The sequence below is a fragment of the Myiozetetes cayanensis genome, unplaced genomic scaffold (genome assembly GCF_022539395.1).
Source record: "Myiozetetes cayanensis isolate MyiCay16 unplaced genomic scaffold, myiCay2020 scf2-11, whole genome shotgun sequence".
Taxonomy (NCBI): domain Eukaryota; kingdom Metazoa; phylum Chordata; class Aves; order Passeriformes; family Tyrannidae; genus Myiozetetes; species Myiozetetes cayanensis.
The window spans coordinates 35,308,260-35,324,466 of NW_026087411.1; the positions used below are offsets into that span (position 1 = coordinate 35,308,260).

Here is a 16,207-nt window from a genome sequence, read left to right on the forward strand (position 1 = left end):
GACTGAACTTTTTATCTTAATGCTCCTTAGTCGTACATCACTTGCATCAAACCCACCCACGTTTGGCATGTGAGTGACCACAAAGGTGCACAGGGTGACAGTTCATCTGCTGTTGGAATGGCAAATGCCTTCTGGGAAGAGGTTGTGTCCCTAGAAGTTAGGCTGCAGTTCCTGTTGGTCTCACTGAGAGTAGTGCTCTTTAATGCAGATCTCATTTCATGCTGGCGTAAGATCATCCTGCATTCAAATAAATCAACTGCTTTAAGAGGTAAAATCTGGACAAACTCATTTTTGACATCACTCCTTTTAAAACAACAGAAAGAAACAGGGATTAGTTGTAATTATTCAGTATTTCTGGTATATCTTCTCTATATGTCAGTGAGTCAAATCAGTAATTTGACATGTATTTTAACCCGGGAAAACAAGTTGTCATGAAATGGTGAAATGGTTGCAAATCTGCCCATGTGACTTCAGTTTTACACAATTAGCTGAGGGAAAAAGGAATATACTGCTTTGTGTGAATGGTGTGAATGTGTTCTCCTTTAACTGCTCAGCTGAGCTGCCTATGCAACCTAACCTCTAACCAAAAAAAGCCACTTCTAATGTCTTGCCAAAGGCATTCTTCTAAACCCAACCCTAAGTAGAGCTGATTTCTACTGAGGACAAAGGCAGCCAACACCCCTGGTCATTCCACATGAAATGGGCAAGGTCTGAATGTTTATTCCAGCCCTAGGTCTCCTGGAAGCTCAGAAGGGAGGCACTAGTCAAGTCAGCAGGAAAGAGAGGGAGTACAACTGTAAATCCTAGAGTATCAAGAAAACAAAGGACAGTACTAGTCTTGGGCTGTTTTCCTGTTTTCAACTTTGCGAGCCTTTGGCTTTTTTCTGCTGTGTCCCACATTTTTAAACAGATACCAATATCAAGAGCACTAGACTGATCTGCTGGAAAACAACATAAATGTTATACTTCAACTACTTTAAATCAAATACTTGCTCTGTTTTAGAAAACTTTTTCCCTTTAAGTTTATGTGTATTTTTAGCTGCTATGAATCCATGTACCTCTTAAACCTCGATCCCCCTGTGCAAAGGAGAGCTTACTGAATACCCTGGGTTAAGTTTTTTGGGAGTTTGGAGAATGGACAGTGTGTGAAATTTAGCAAGCCTTCGTATACAGGCAGTCTAAGTTCTTTCTGGCCTCAAACTATACAGGCATTCAGTTTTAACTTCAGCTACACACATTTTGTTATGGTATAATATGACTGACTTGGGTCCAGATTTAAACCTTTTTCACACAAAGTCAGCTTAATACCTACCACTTCTTACTGAAGTAATACTGCAAATCCCCCTAACTTTCAACAGCTTCCAACAGGTTTTTCTTTCCCTGGAATAAAACACCAATTTAACTTAAATCCTAAAAATTTACTAGCATCAGATAAACTGAATGAACCTCTATAAAAAAGGAGCTCAACTCTGAAGTCCCAGGAGCTGTCTAACAGCAAACGTTTTCTGACCATTTAGTTCCTCAACTCTGATGAATATAAATGTCTCTCAAGAAAAATACTGCTATTGTCATGAACCCTTGTATGTCCTGTGCGTTGGGGATTTTTGTTTTGAGACCTAATGGTTCACAGAGTCATAGAATCACATAGGTTGGAAAACACCCATAAGATCAAGTTCAACTGTTAACCAATGACTGACAAGTCCATCACAATACCATGTCCCTAAGGGCCACCTCTACATGGAATCCTAGAATAATTTAGATGGGAAATCACCATGTTCATGTGTGTTAGGGCAGAGGAATATGCTATTGATTACATCTGGGTATCCTTATATCTGGACTACTTCTTACTTATCATGAAGATGTCTGTGCACTGTGGCACACCATATTATGGCTAATTTGGTTCACCTCCATTTAGACCAACCTGCAGGAGCTGTACCCTTCTGAGTCAGTTGTTTGACCCCTTTGTAGGCAATAGAGAGAAACAGGTATTTCTAGCACTTAATTAGAACGTTCTGTTTTATAACAGGTAGGGAGAGTTGCACTCCACAAATGCTTCTTGATGTCTCTACAGCACCAGAAGTATCTTAAATATTTACCTGAGATGCAGGTCCCTACATCCTAGGCTGCCTAAAGTTATTGGTTTTGCTGTAAGCATAAAAAAAATTGCTCTTCTTGGCCCAAATTCAGCAGCATACACACAAACACAAATCTCTAGTGTGACAGTCTCTAGCAAAAAAAAATTAGGCAGATGAGTGTGATGGACACTGAACACAAGCAGTAACAATGGTAATTTGTAGACACTTAGGGTATTATTCCAGGCCAGTTTCACACCAGTGCAATTCTTTCAAATTGCTCCTGATTTACATTACATTAATTGAGAAGACAATTAGATCCCATCTGTGCAAAATGTATGTTGCCTATATTCTGTGGGAGCTGTGACTGTAACAAAAACCCAACAGTCAGGCAAGATACAGGCAAAATTCAGCCCTGAGAAATACATACTGGGATTCAGAACTGCATATATAATTATGGCACACTAGAATACGGAGACCAAAACATACTTTAAAACATCTGAGCCAGATAAACCTTCTGACAAGACAGGTAGGCTTCTGGTTTGGGAATCAGGCTGAGACTGGGGAGCTAGGACCTCTTCTGGCTGCTGTGCCTCAGATGCAGTACGATTGTGAGCTAGTGCTGCAATCTCCGTTTCACACTACCCACCTGTACAGTGGGCATAGTCACAGTTTACTTCACTGCAAGGCACACTGGTACATTCATACAGTCCTTGCCAGGCCTCAAAGGACTGGGAGTAGCCATTAGGTAGACACTCCATTATAAAACATTATTCTGCTTGTAACCTAAACCCAAGGACTCAAGCAAAGCACTTCCCAACAGTAGTTATGACAAGAGTAAATCAACTAAGTTACAGCAGTAGAAACAATGGGAGACCAAGGCCTCCTGCTCTGCCATTTCACAGTCCTTCATTGCAATTTATAGCTGGAGTTAACTGGGGAGGATCAGAGTCTGTGCTGGACCCTGAAAATCCACACCACAGGGAAGGCAGTAAGAGGATAGGCAAGTGTAACTCAGTCAGCTATGGAGATTGCAAAGGAACTTAACGGACTTAAAAGACTTCAGCTCAATTTAAGGAACAGACAGGCTGAAGATCACAGTGCTGCTTTGGGAAAGGCAGAAATACAGTACAGTTAATTTGAAACTAACTGAAGAGTGAAGTTTGAGAACTCTGATACTTTATGCTTGCAATTTATATTTAAATAAACTGAAAATTGAACTTCTCCTTAAAAAGAAGAAAGCAGGTTTTCTGCTCCACCTCCTATATGTCATTACCCCTTTAGCCCAATGCTACAGTTTCCCACTAATCTTGTGTAATTGAAGCATCTAAGAGATACCACTTGCGATTAACAGGACCACTCAGTCAGTCAGAAATTCTTGTCTGAATTCCAGTGACCAGGTCTTGGCAGTGCCCAGCCTTAGAGGTACCTCTGGCTGTTTCTATGGGGAAACACAAAAGCAATCTGTTGAGACGTGGGCTTTTGATTAAAAAAAACAACCTGGGCCTAATTTTGACCTGATTTTGCAGCTATGCAAATCTAGCTGAACTCAGCAAGAATTACTCTACCTGAGGAGAAGAGAGAGAGAATAAAAGGTCACTGGCTCTGCAGCATTATCCTGCCTTTTCTAGAATGTATCTTCATTTCTTAATTCGGCTCATGCATTTTTAGCATTTTTAATGTGTTTTCTCTTACGAGTTTACAGGATTTCACTGGACAACTATTTAATCCAACAGCATCCCCATTTACTTGTCTGGATTTCAGTTCCTGCCTTCAAAAACATGGTTTGTTCTTGCATGAGTTCTATAGTCATTGAATTCCACAATATTATTCCTGGTGTGCAATGCCACAAATAAAAGCAGAATCAGAGCTGTACTGTTGAGGTGTCCTCAACAGGAAATTTTTGTATTTTTGTCTATGCATTTATTTTACACATATGTGTCTGTATTTAAATTATACACACCATTTTTTTAAAGCATATTCATTTTCTGAACATATATAAAAATCAGTATTTTTTCCCTAAGTGTAATGGTTTGCCATTAAGTTTCTCTCTAAAAGGCAATTATTGGCACTGAAGGGTTCCTTCATGGGTACCATTCAGAAGCATTAAGGGAAGATTTAGGGGAATTGCTGTATTATCACTATGTTACTGTACTGTAAAAATAAGCATAGACCTTTTAACTAACTCTATGATAACTTCGATTTCCTGAACTATGCTCCTTTGCTTTCTCCTTTTTGTCCCCTAATGCATCCCTGTATCCACATCCACTATTCCTTGAACAAGGAATTTGCTAATTGCAGGATTTTCTCCAGATGAATTCAATTTGTGACCTGTCATGGACCTTTTGTTATGTTCATACTCTGTGGAGAAGGACAAAGGTTCAGCACACTCTGCAAAGTAGAACTGGTGCCATAGAAAAAAAAAAGAAAGCAGAGCCCAGCCATTGATACTGCCATGTCTCTTGTGCCCACAGGGGTCTGTCTGGAGGACAGGAAGCAAAATGAGCAGGGAAGGTGGGAGAGGTAAGCTGTGTCAAATCTGTATCACACACAAATAGCTGCAAACAGAGACTGGAATGAGGCAACACAAGCAATCAGAGATAACACTGGGGATATTATCACTTCCTTCTACTCTTGCCTGTAAGATTTCATTTGGGGTTCATTTATCTAATTACTGCAGGGACAGGGCTAGACAGCTGTTGCTTCAGGCACTGTGCTTGCCTTTATGAGCTGCTTTTCTCATCAATCATTTGAGCAGCTTCTGCTGGATGTGAGCTGGGTAGTGGTGGGAGGCAGGAGCTGCAGTGCAGTCGCAGTTGAGACAGGCCAGCCAGGGCTATTGAGCTGTATCAGCACTCCATCAATGTAATGGCAATCACTGGCTGCCGGAACAGCCTTATTGGAGGTTAATGAAGAGTAGGTTTTGTAATTTCTCACTGTTACAGTTGTAAATAATGGTGGCAGGCAGGCATTTTTGCTGTAGCCAGCCACAAAGTACTACAGCACAAAAGAATCTATAACATCCCATACGCTTACACACTTACATGCTTTTGCATGATGGGTGCAAAGCTTCAAACCTTCATTTGGTTCCCAGTGAATCTGGAAATTGTCTGTTAAGTATTTTAAAGGATTTTTCTTACAGATCTTGAGACAATTAACTGATGCTGCAAACATGAAATCTAGGAGGTCAAGCAAAATGGACTGACCCAGAATGCGACAAACACGGGATTGGATGAGTGGATGTTGCTTTAATGGAAATCTGGTCACATTTGGAAAAAATAAAACAACAAACAAACTCTGGTAAATTATGCCAGTTCAGGAAGCTGGTCAGGAAGCATGTGTAAATAGGTCTCATTGTCCTCTCTTTCTATTTTCACAAAAGTAGCTTTCCTAGGTTTGAGTGCTTCACTTCAGCACAAATTTAGAAAATACATAGGCCTGATCACTTTTGCTCTTCATGGAAATGGCTGTTACTGCTACTAATGCTTTGAAAAAGCAGTGAAAACAATTGAAAAAGCAATAGCAGGTCTCCTCTTTTTTTTTTTTTTTTTTATGACTGTCCCTCTGTTTCTATATCTTGTGTAATTGCTAAAACTTTACCGGCTCATCAACCCCATCCTGTACAGCAGTTAAACTAATTTGCACTTGTAGCAATAATGGGAAGTAGTGGCAGTGTGCTGTACAAAACACCAATCATGTCATTCTAAAACCCTGCACTTATCATGACTGTACCCTTTTTCAGTTGGATGGTGCAACTTTAATAATGAATTCAGAAAAATCCTGTGTGTAAATATCCTCAAGGTCGCAGGGCATGGCTCAGTGACCTCCTGTCTTGTTCGTGTCAGCAGTAGCTGTGAGTTTTGTCACTATGGTTTGGTACAGTCAAAAGACAATGTTGAGCACCAACAATCTGAAACCACCACATACATCAGCCCAGCCATGCAGTTGTTGCATTGCTACTTCATTATTTACTAGATTCTAAATTAATATAGACCACCACGACCTTCTTCTACTCTTGAAAAAAAAAATTCAAAGTAAAAAATAATTTAAAAAAACTCAAAACAAACCACACAAAAAAATAAACCCAAACCAGAAAAAAAAAAAAAAAAAAAGACATGAGGATCATCCTGCCATGGAAACAATCTTTCCCTAAGGCTCCCCACATGCAGACTATGGGTTCTTGGTTTTCCTTTTACTTCTTTTTGACCTCTTTGAGCCAAGTCTGCATTTCAGAACTGCGTAACTGGGCAGTCTTTGTGTTCCCTCAAAACAGGAGAAGGATTTTTCCCAGCTTCTGATGCTCTCCACATACCTGTACGTGGATCCACAGAAGCATCCTGCAGCAGCTATGATGGGGCCAACAACAGCCTAACTCAGCCCATGTGCTGGGATTAAATTCCAGCTTGTTTGTTTGTTTGTTTAGAGAGAGAGAGAATATCTTTAAATATCTCTGAGAGGGGTATTTTCACAAGAACTGAACAAACCAAAACAGCCTCCAACAACCTCAGCATGGACAACATGGGATCAGCTGGCAAATCTTGTCTTTCCTGTAGTGGTTCTGCAGATATGTAAGTACTGACCTACTGGTATAGTCAGTAGATGCTTACTTAAGTCTCCAGCATGCTACTGCAAAAATTTCTTTTCCCACTCTAATAAGAATTTATTTTTCTATGCTTAATATAAGTACAGTTGACTGCCAGGAATTTCAAGATCTTATCTTTTCCTTGCTGCCACATCTCTTTACCTTTCAAAGTCAAACACATATTTTGCTTGACTTCAGTGACTGTTTAAAGCAGACAGTTTCCCTTCTTCGTTTTTTTTTTTTCTACCTAATAAAACTTTTTCAAAAGGGTCTAAAAAATAAAATATCTATCTAGTAAATTAAGCAAGGAAAGAACTGTTCCCTGGCACAAAATGGAGAAATGGCATCCTTCCTGGTATTTTCATCCTCTGCTATGGTGTGGCCATATCCAGTGGTCTGTCAAGATGGTCCCTTGCCCATGCTAATTTACAAACCATGCCTAGAATTGTTTGGGAGAGTCTAGCACCCCAACACCATGCCAGGGTCCTTGCTAACAATGCAGGAGTGCAATGATTACGTACCAGGAATATTACGCTCAGGAATATTTCCTGTTCTTCTTTAAGTTATGTTTGAATCTGTACTGGGTTTCATAGTAGCTGGTATGGAACTGGGTTTTGAATTAGCAATTAAAACAGTGTTGATGACAGAGGGATATTTTAGTTATTGCTGAGCAATGCTTACATAGAATCAAGGCCTTTACTGCTTCTTGTAGCACACTGCAAGCATGTAAGCTGGGGGTTTGCAAGAAGTGGGAAGGGGACACAGCCAGGACAGTGCCCCCAGCTGGCCAAAGGAATATTCCACACCATATGGCATCATGTTCAGCACATAAATCTGGGGAAAGAAGGAGGACAAGGGACACATTCAGAGATGTGGTGCTTGTCTTTCCATTACACGTGATAAAGCCCTGCTTTCCTGGAGATGGCTGAGCACCTGCCTTCCCATGGGAAGTAATGGATGAATTCCTTATTTTGCTTTGCTTGTTCATGCAGCTTTTGCTCTTTCTAGGAAACTGTCTTTATCTCAACCTACAAATTTTCATTTTTACCCTTCCAATTCTCTTGCACATCCCACTGGGAGGGAGTGAGCAAGAGGCAATATGGGGCTAAACTGCCTGTCAGGGTTAAACCACAGAATGGTCCCAGTCACAGAGCACTGCACAGCTTAGCCCTGTTTTACATTCTTTACGTTAAATACAAGAAACTAAAGTTGTGCAGTAGTGGCCTCTTGAGCATGTAATGTCTCATATGTTGCTCTGTTCTATTTCGTCCCAGATCTGTAGATATTTGATATCTACAGATCCTACAGGCAGATCAACCAAACCCATCAAAGCCATTTGTGGCACCAGGGAGGCGAGCCTCCCTAAAGGAACTTCCATGCTCTCATGATTGATGACAAGGCTTCTGTCATTCTTGCTGCCTACACAAGGCCACCATCAGAGCCCCAGGAAGGAGGGAGATGGCAATGGTGAGTCACTTGGCTCTTTCTCATAGGCCATGCTCATACCGTGCTGCTGTGCAGAAAGACTGATGAGAACTTTGCTTTGCCTTTTAAAGTTTCCTCTTAGAAACCTGCCCTTCCAGTAAAACATGACTCTACTGCCTCGTCTGCCACAAAGACTGGTGTTGATAGAAAGCAGAAGCAGTATCAATACAGCAATGTCTCAAGCACATGCCTTGATAATTATTTCTGGTATATTATTTCTAAGAGCCCCAGTTTCCCTTTTTGTGAGGCTGTGAAAGAGGTGTATAAGATGCAGCTTGGTAAGTATAAGCAGCAGGTCATCTCATCCCTAATTAAAGAAAGTGTGGCACTGAGGGCTTCACATTATATGTTCTCTGGAGAAGAAGAATTCCCAGATGACCAAGGCTATCAGTTTTTTTATCTAGGAAATCAAGAATTTGTATTGAAAAAATGCAAATAAAAGACAAAATTTCTCTTATACGTGTCTTTGAGATAGATGTCTCTTCATGCTAGAGAAACAAAGGATATATAGGTATTGCAAAGAGATGTATAATCACAATTGTAAGCTTTTCCATTATTTATAAAGATGATCTCCATGACTGCATATAAAAGAAGATTCCCCAGTACGCACATAAAAGTGTATGCCATACTGCCATAAATAACAAGTAGCAGTACAATCAGACAAGAAGAATTTACATTATTTAGGCTAAGCCAGAAGTGAAAAATTGCAGTTTAATGTAGATGTGTGAAAAAAGATTTGTAAAACTTTGGAGTGGCAGTTGCTAATGACAGACAGAAAATAAAAGGGATAGTTCTGACTAGGAAAAAGATTTGGGACTTCATGGTGAGGAAAAAATATCCCAAAGAAAGCACAGGGCCCCATTGTGAAAGAGAGTCTATAGAAATGGAAGGAGGTACAACTATTATATTAGGCAATATAGGTGAGATATCTAATAAGTGCTTGGGTATTCAGAGGAGAAATCCAGTCTCCAGAAGTGGAGTATAAGCAACATCCAGTACCATTCGTGCATGAAACAATCAACAGACACTTCAAGGATTAGAGCTAGATGCTTCAATGAGAAATGTAATACATTACAATGCCATTGAATTCAGGAAGAATTCCTTATTTACCTGCAGCTATACAGGAGGAGGATTTGACCTTAGTTAGGAACAGCCATCAACAAAATGAAATTTGAAAAAGGAGGAAATGATAAAATCTGGATCCAATCAATTATATGGTCTATATTTATACAGACCTTTTACCTGACAATCCCTTAGGGCTTTCCAAAATCTTCTGACATAATCAAGACATATACTTACAATTATTCTCATTTTTCCACTGCAGAAATAAAGCCTAAGAGTAAATGAATCACCAAAGATCCTGGGAAAAGCATGTTTTATCTAAACTTTACCAGACTACTTGAACTGTCATTCTCCTCTTTCTTATCCCATAACTGTAGGCTATAATGTTTATAAGCATATAAAATTGATATTAAATTTAGTTTTTCTTTCATATTGTATCCTATTTAATACTACCTTCATGCTTTTATCTTTGGGAGTGGTACAAGGAGGCACAATAATTTCAGAGCCCAAGCAGCTAGTCAGAATTAATGAGATCCATTTGTAATGCTATATATTATATCTAACTAAAAATGCCTTTTTTTTTTTTTTTGAGCTTTAACAGAAATCCATGCAACAGATTTTTTGTTGGGCTTGATTTTGCATTCCCCTGAAACAAACAGAATTATTTATTGTGCCTGGAAAATGAGAACAGAACCCAAGATACATACAAGATACATCTGAAGCTTCACCTAACTCCGTAATATTTCATCTCTAACAGTTATCCAACAGTCTGCCCTGTGATCCTCCCACTATGGTGGACTGCACTGCCATCCCCCTGCTCCTTCTCAAGCTGTGTTTTGCCAGTACTGCTATGGCTCACGTAACACTTGCATCCTAGTGAGACACAAACTGGGAGGAACATACACTATCAGGAGAGAGCCACAGGCTCCAGTGAGTCAACTTGTAGTCTAAATCAAATCCACAGCCCATTCAGAACATTATTTGGCTTGAGCATGTTCACAGTGATATTTGTGGGATGTTGTCACTGCTTTTGGAGGTGGAGTGAGAAGTGTCACACAAAGGTCTCCTCCCCTGGGTACATACAGTACATGAAGTTGCCTCTCCCAGCTCTTCCAAAACCTGATTTCGAGGCTCTGATTGCTTGTGCTGCTCAGATTTTGGGGTTTTTTAATGCCTTCCCCAGTCCTAACATTCAATTGTTTTCTGACCGGTAGTGAACAATGTGTTGGGATTTTCAATAGCCTCTAGAATGCACTAGAGCCTGACTCTTGCTCCTGAAGGAAATTAAATCCAAGGAAGTCATAGATCTGAGGAAATTTGTTCCTAAAAGCTGGAGATCAGCAAACACAGCCTGTGGTGGCACAAGGGTGCTCTTACTTACTTGGAAATAAACAGACATATTCACTAAGTCTACACTGTTGGTGCAAATCATGCCTGAGTATTACTCTGCAATACTGACTCCTGGGCACACATCTCACTCCAGGTACAGTACAGCTCAACTCCACTGCATCCTGTGGTCCCACGGGAAGAAATCCAGATATACAGGCAAGGAGGATGGTATGGTATGGTATGCTTAGCTCTGCTCCTGGCCTGACTGACCACAGAACAAAGATATCAGGAGTGCAATGCTTTCCTGTGTTTTTGTTGTTTGGTTTGTTGTTTTTTTTTACTAAACATAACTAGCTAAATAACAGAAGCAAATCAGAGAGACAGACAAACAAAAAAGAGAAAAAGAAAACTAAACAGGACCCTAGATGGGAAATAAATGCAAATAGTACTTTGACAAGGGGAACTTGTCTCATATCACAAGGAGCCACTAACTTCTTTTACCCTTGGCTTTAGTATACAGGATAACATTGCAACTGACCCTGTCCCTTGATGAATGTAACTCTGTAGCAAGGAGTAGCAGTCAACAAAGTGCCCTCTGCCTAGTGATCCCTGCCGCTAATGATTTCATCCACTGCTCACTGCTTTGTTAAACACTGCAATAAATAACAGCAGTATTTGTGAAGAGATCAGATAACCAACCACTTGCCCTAGAACGAGTATCCAGTGCTTGTTAGTAGTCTTTGAACATGCCCTCAGTTGTAATTCTGCAATCTTAATTCAGGCAAAATTCCCATCATCTTCCACCTCAACTGCCATTTCTTGACTTCTGAGGGCTTAACCATGCAACCTTAAGATTCCTTTAACACTGCTGTTTGTCAACAGAATAATTCATTATGCTGTGTGTAATTTAGGGACTGTGTAATTCTTCTAGCAAGTTGCAGCCTTTAATGAATGGCACCTGATCAATAATGCAGAATTCAACATTTGAGAATAAATAAAAAGCTTTTTTCATGAAGAGTGTCTGCAGGAAATGTCAAAACCATTTATCAAGGGTCCAGGCTGATAGCCTGCAGCTGCTGTCCACAAGAATTATAAAAACATTCTTTGTTGAGTCCTGAAAATATGTTTTTTGTATTGAGTATATTTTCCATGACCAAAACACAAAATAAGGACTTATTGAGTATGAATGCAATGGCCATTACCCGAGCTTTGTTAAAGTAAAACTTTGCCATAATAGTACTTTGTCCCTAAGCTGCTAGTTATACAGGATTATTTTATCTTGATTTCCAAGTGCCCATATAAAACAATCCTCACTGTAACTCTAGACAGGCTGAGCTGCTTAGTACGAATGCAAAAATGCATTTGTATTTGGGTTTCAGTAGAAAGGTAATCATTACAAACCATAAGACAACCATTACAAACCAAGACAATGGTAAGCACTTTACCTCTTCCTGGTATCCAGATGAAGCATGTATCAAAGCAGTAAGAGTTTTGACTGTTTTGGAAAGCTTTTACCTTTATTAATATATGGTCTAACAAGCACAAGGCAACTCCAGTTCCAGCTAATTCTCATCCAGTGATATATAGAGTAACAATAGTTAAGGGTTATAATCATCACTGACATATAGAAGCAAGGTAATGAAAATAGAGGTTTAATGAAGCTTGCTTTAGTCCCATATGGCTTAAAAACCTTAATTTTAAGTGCCAAAGTTGTTGAATCCTGAGTCCAGTGTGATCAGTTTTTGAGGCATGTTATTTAAACAGCTAAAAATAATCTCATCCTGGACTCTACACATCCAAGTAAAGCTCCTTCCACAGCACCTGGAATACACCAGGATGGGGACTGCATCAGCCATGTAAGCTTACTCTCTAAAGATCAGGCTCTTGATCAGTTAGAATCTGCTTAAGAAGGCTTCACTTCTAGCTCGACTGGACTACACTGGCCATTTGATTTCTCTTTTCTGATGCAGGCAGAAGGAGTGATAGATAAGAACAAGCGGAGAACCTTGATGAGGTTGGGCAGGCCACAGTTTTATACTTCCACCCCTCTCTCACAGGTGGGTGACAGAGCTGGCTGCTTCATCTCCTCTTAAATCTGAGGATTTCCACTTTGGTCACCTTGGTGCCTTTGGTGGGTAACAATTCCTGCAGAGAGCCTGCATCTCTCTTGATACTGTGGAGATATCCTAGCTATTACACCAATTACCCTGTTTCTCTAAACAGTGCTTTTCCACCTACTATGACAATTTCTATGGAGACACTGCTATTTGTCATTGATGGTACTGCATGCCAGACAATGCCTATGAAAGTAGCAATCCATGCACAGGTTTCACAGATGACTGAAGCAACTAGCCTTCTCTTGAGGAACAAACAGATCTTTCATTTAAGATAATTCATCCTCCATGCTTGTCGCTACTGTAGCTTACTATCAGCAAAGAAACATTCTTCAATGCCTTCTAAGGTTTTATCACTCATGACAAAATAGAGAGATTAATGAAGGAGAAAAACAGGTGGTGAGGATTATTTTTTTTCAAGAACCATCTTCCCACAGTAGATTAGAGCATAGGCAGAACAAATAATCAAGGTAAAATATATCAGAATGATAAAAGGTAGAAGATACCACAAAAAATTACACTCACAGAGTAATTTTTAATGTGCAGCACAGAAGGAACCTTGGTGAAATATTCAAACTTCAAATCTAAACATGATCCTAAATCAGCATTGTGGGGTAGGGAAAGAGACAGATCTACCACCTGTCTGTGTGGTGAAGGATGGTTTTACACCACTAAACCTGAAAAAGGTATGCCTTGAAATAAGTGAGACTGTTTGAGTGCAGACTGGTCATATACATCAGTATGAACTGTGAGAAGCACAGAAAGCCAGTGTGGCCAGAGTTGGGCCACAATCCAAATCAGAGTCATGCCAACCACAACAATATCCAGACTTGCACTAGTGGAGCCAAAGCCCTAACTTGGATCAACTTGGTTTTTCCTCACTTCTTTCAGTACATAAAACCTTCCCAACAGTTCCTGGAATTGACAGTACCACATTTAGATGGAGCACAAACCTGGCCAGCTGGGAAGCTTCAGGTACAGTCACAGGTATTATGACAACTATTATGGTGAAAAATTAACAATACAGGTTTTTAATTGCACTTCTGAAGCTGCCTTTATCACTTGTTGTCCAGTATTATAGCTGCACCTTAGTTCTTTTTTTTTAAGGACTGCCCTCACAGCAACATTCATCTGTGAATGCTGCAAACCATGGACCTCTGTGCTTACCTCTTTAATAGTCAAGTATCTTTCATCCTTACATAGTATTTTTGCTATACAGATAAAAAATTGGGCTATAGATCTTTAGACAGGGTGCATCTCAACTTTGGGTATATTTACATCTGGATTTTGATTCAGATTATTCCATAAGATTAAACCTAATAAATGATAATATGTCATGGTTCACATACATCTTTGTCTATACCACTGCTCTTCCTGTATTTCTGTTAAATGTTGCATGTCTTCCCTGACTGCATATGAATGCACATGAGAAAATATTCAATACAAGTTTTGGTAAGGTGAACATAAGCCTATGAAAAGCATATGAAAGCATATGAAAAGGAAATTGTAAAAAAGGTAATGTAATGAATGGAATGGAAAGGAAATTCATTTTATCATTAATTTCTACCAATCTGTATGTACGTTTCGAGAAATGTGGTCTCTTTGAAGGTGCTTCAGGACATACCCTGTTCTCTGTGTAAGACAGAACAAAACATATTTTCAGTGGAGTGACTATCTCAGGATGTCTTCAGATACTGTAGGATTCAGTAAACCTCTTAATATTATTTTAATTAAGCTGTTACAATTCATCGTGTCAAAACATAAACATACAGATCATACAAAACTGCATTAGAAGACCTTACAAAGCCCTGATTAATGGCCTGATAGGTTATAAAATGAATCCTAACTATAAATTTATACTGTGGGCTTTTCTAAAATGTGAATTATTGACTTGACAGATTATAATAACTCTTTCCAAACTATTGTGGTCTATGGTTCAAATCTTTTCTGTATAGCTCACTGACATGCACAGTAAGCCTAATTTACTGTGTCTCTAACTGCATGAACATCCACAGACTGCAACATCCTCTAAAATGTATTCTGAGATATTGCAACTAACCAGATGGACAAAGGCACGAGGAAGAAAATGCCATTAATTAGCCATGATGTCCAGAGAAGAGTAACTCAGAATCCTTCCTACCAGCTCACCTGCAGAAAAGTTACTACCATTAACAAAGTACACCAGTGCCTGATTATGTTACATGGGATCCGCTTTATGAATCAGCTACCATGACTCTCCAGTGATTTCCATCAGAAAAAGGTGGTTTATTTGCTGGTTCAGGAGGCTAATATTTTCTATAGCCCTACTACAGGAGAGAAATTTTATAATAACCAACAGATTAATCTAGACTGCTATATTAACATGATCCTCAAAAAAACCCACTTGAACCCAAAACTTCTTATCTGGATATATTTGAGTCATCTTTAATTACTTCTGAAGACTGAAGCAAACCTCAGATCATACAAGAAACCACAGACACTGTAGGCAAAGGGTTAGGATTATGGAACTCAGCCCTATATAGACCATACAGACACAGCTGGACCAAGCCACTCAGTTCTGAGCAACAGTCACTCACTGTTGCCAACACTTATAAAGGGCACTAAAGCATAGCCCACTCTCCCCCAAAAGGAAGGGATGAACTCAAAGCCTGTCTCGCTGGACCTTTACAACATATCTTTTATTTCCTGAAGTTAAAATTCCAAACTCAGATCAGGCAGCATATTTTGCAAAATACTTTTTTTCCCTGGGTAAAAGAAGGACTCTTATACATATGTAAATTGTAAATTTGTATCTTGCTGCAACATATACAATTGAAGCTCTTTTGGTTACAGGAAATCAATTACATTTTAACTCAGCAACTTTCAGTTACATCTTTAAAGACCCAACACTAAGAATTTCTATTTTGCAAGGATAGAAACTTTGCTAGTTCAAATACTGAAATAATTTCAGAATCATTTAAGAAATCTGTGTTGGTAAAAAAAAAAAGTGTTTTCCTCTCTAACTTTAAAAATACTTTGAAAGTGTAGCTTATATGATGCATTACATAAATAAAAATAATTGTGAAATAAAAATACTCCAATACCTATGGAATACTGGCAACACAAATTTGCTTCTTAGGGAAAAAAAGAAAAAAAAAAAAACAAAAACAAAACAAAAACCACACCAAACCAAGCAAACCAACCAAACAAAATCTGATTGAAAAAGGTTCAGCTATTTTTTAGCTCAATTGCTGGTTCAACTTTCAATCGTCAGTTTTTAAACAATCCGATTAGGTGAATATTGAAAACTAGCGTAACCTGACAGAGAGCAGCTATCCTGAAACACAGGTAGTAATACAAAGAAGACATAAAATAACCAAGTTGTTACTTTAGTAGAATGAGACCTACAAAGTGGGCACATATTAAACACTTGAGTGCTGAAAGAGTTAAGAAAATGCCAGTAGAAAAAAAAAAAATCATTTTTTAAATACTTACATTAGATTCCATAAAACTCCATTAAAAAGTAAGATTGATCAAACTGATATCTATAAAGAGTTCTAATCACACAATTTTATTATCTTTTT

General features: G+C 39.0%; 1 protein-coding gene across 2 annotated transcripts in view; it reads right to left on the reverse strand.

Moving 5' to 3' along the window:
• Positions 1 to 16,207, reverse strand: part of KIF26B (kinesin family member 26B) — a 283,959-nt gene that overhangs the window by 66,787 nt on the left and 200,965 nt on the right. The gene's annotated exons all lie outside the window — the stretch shown is intronic.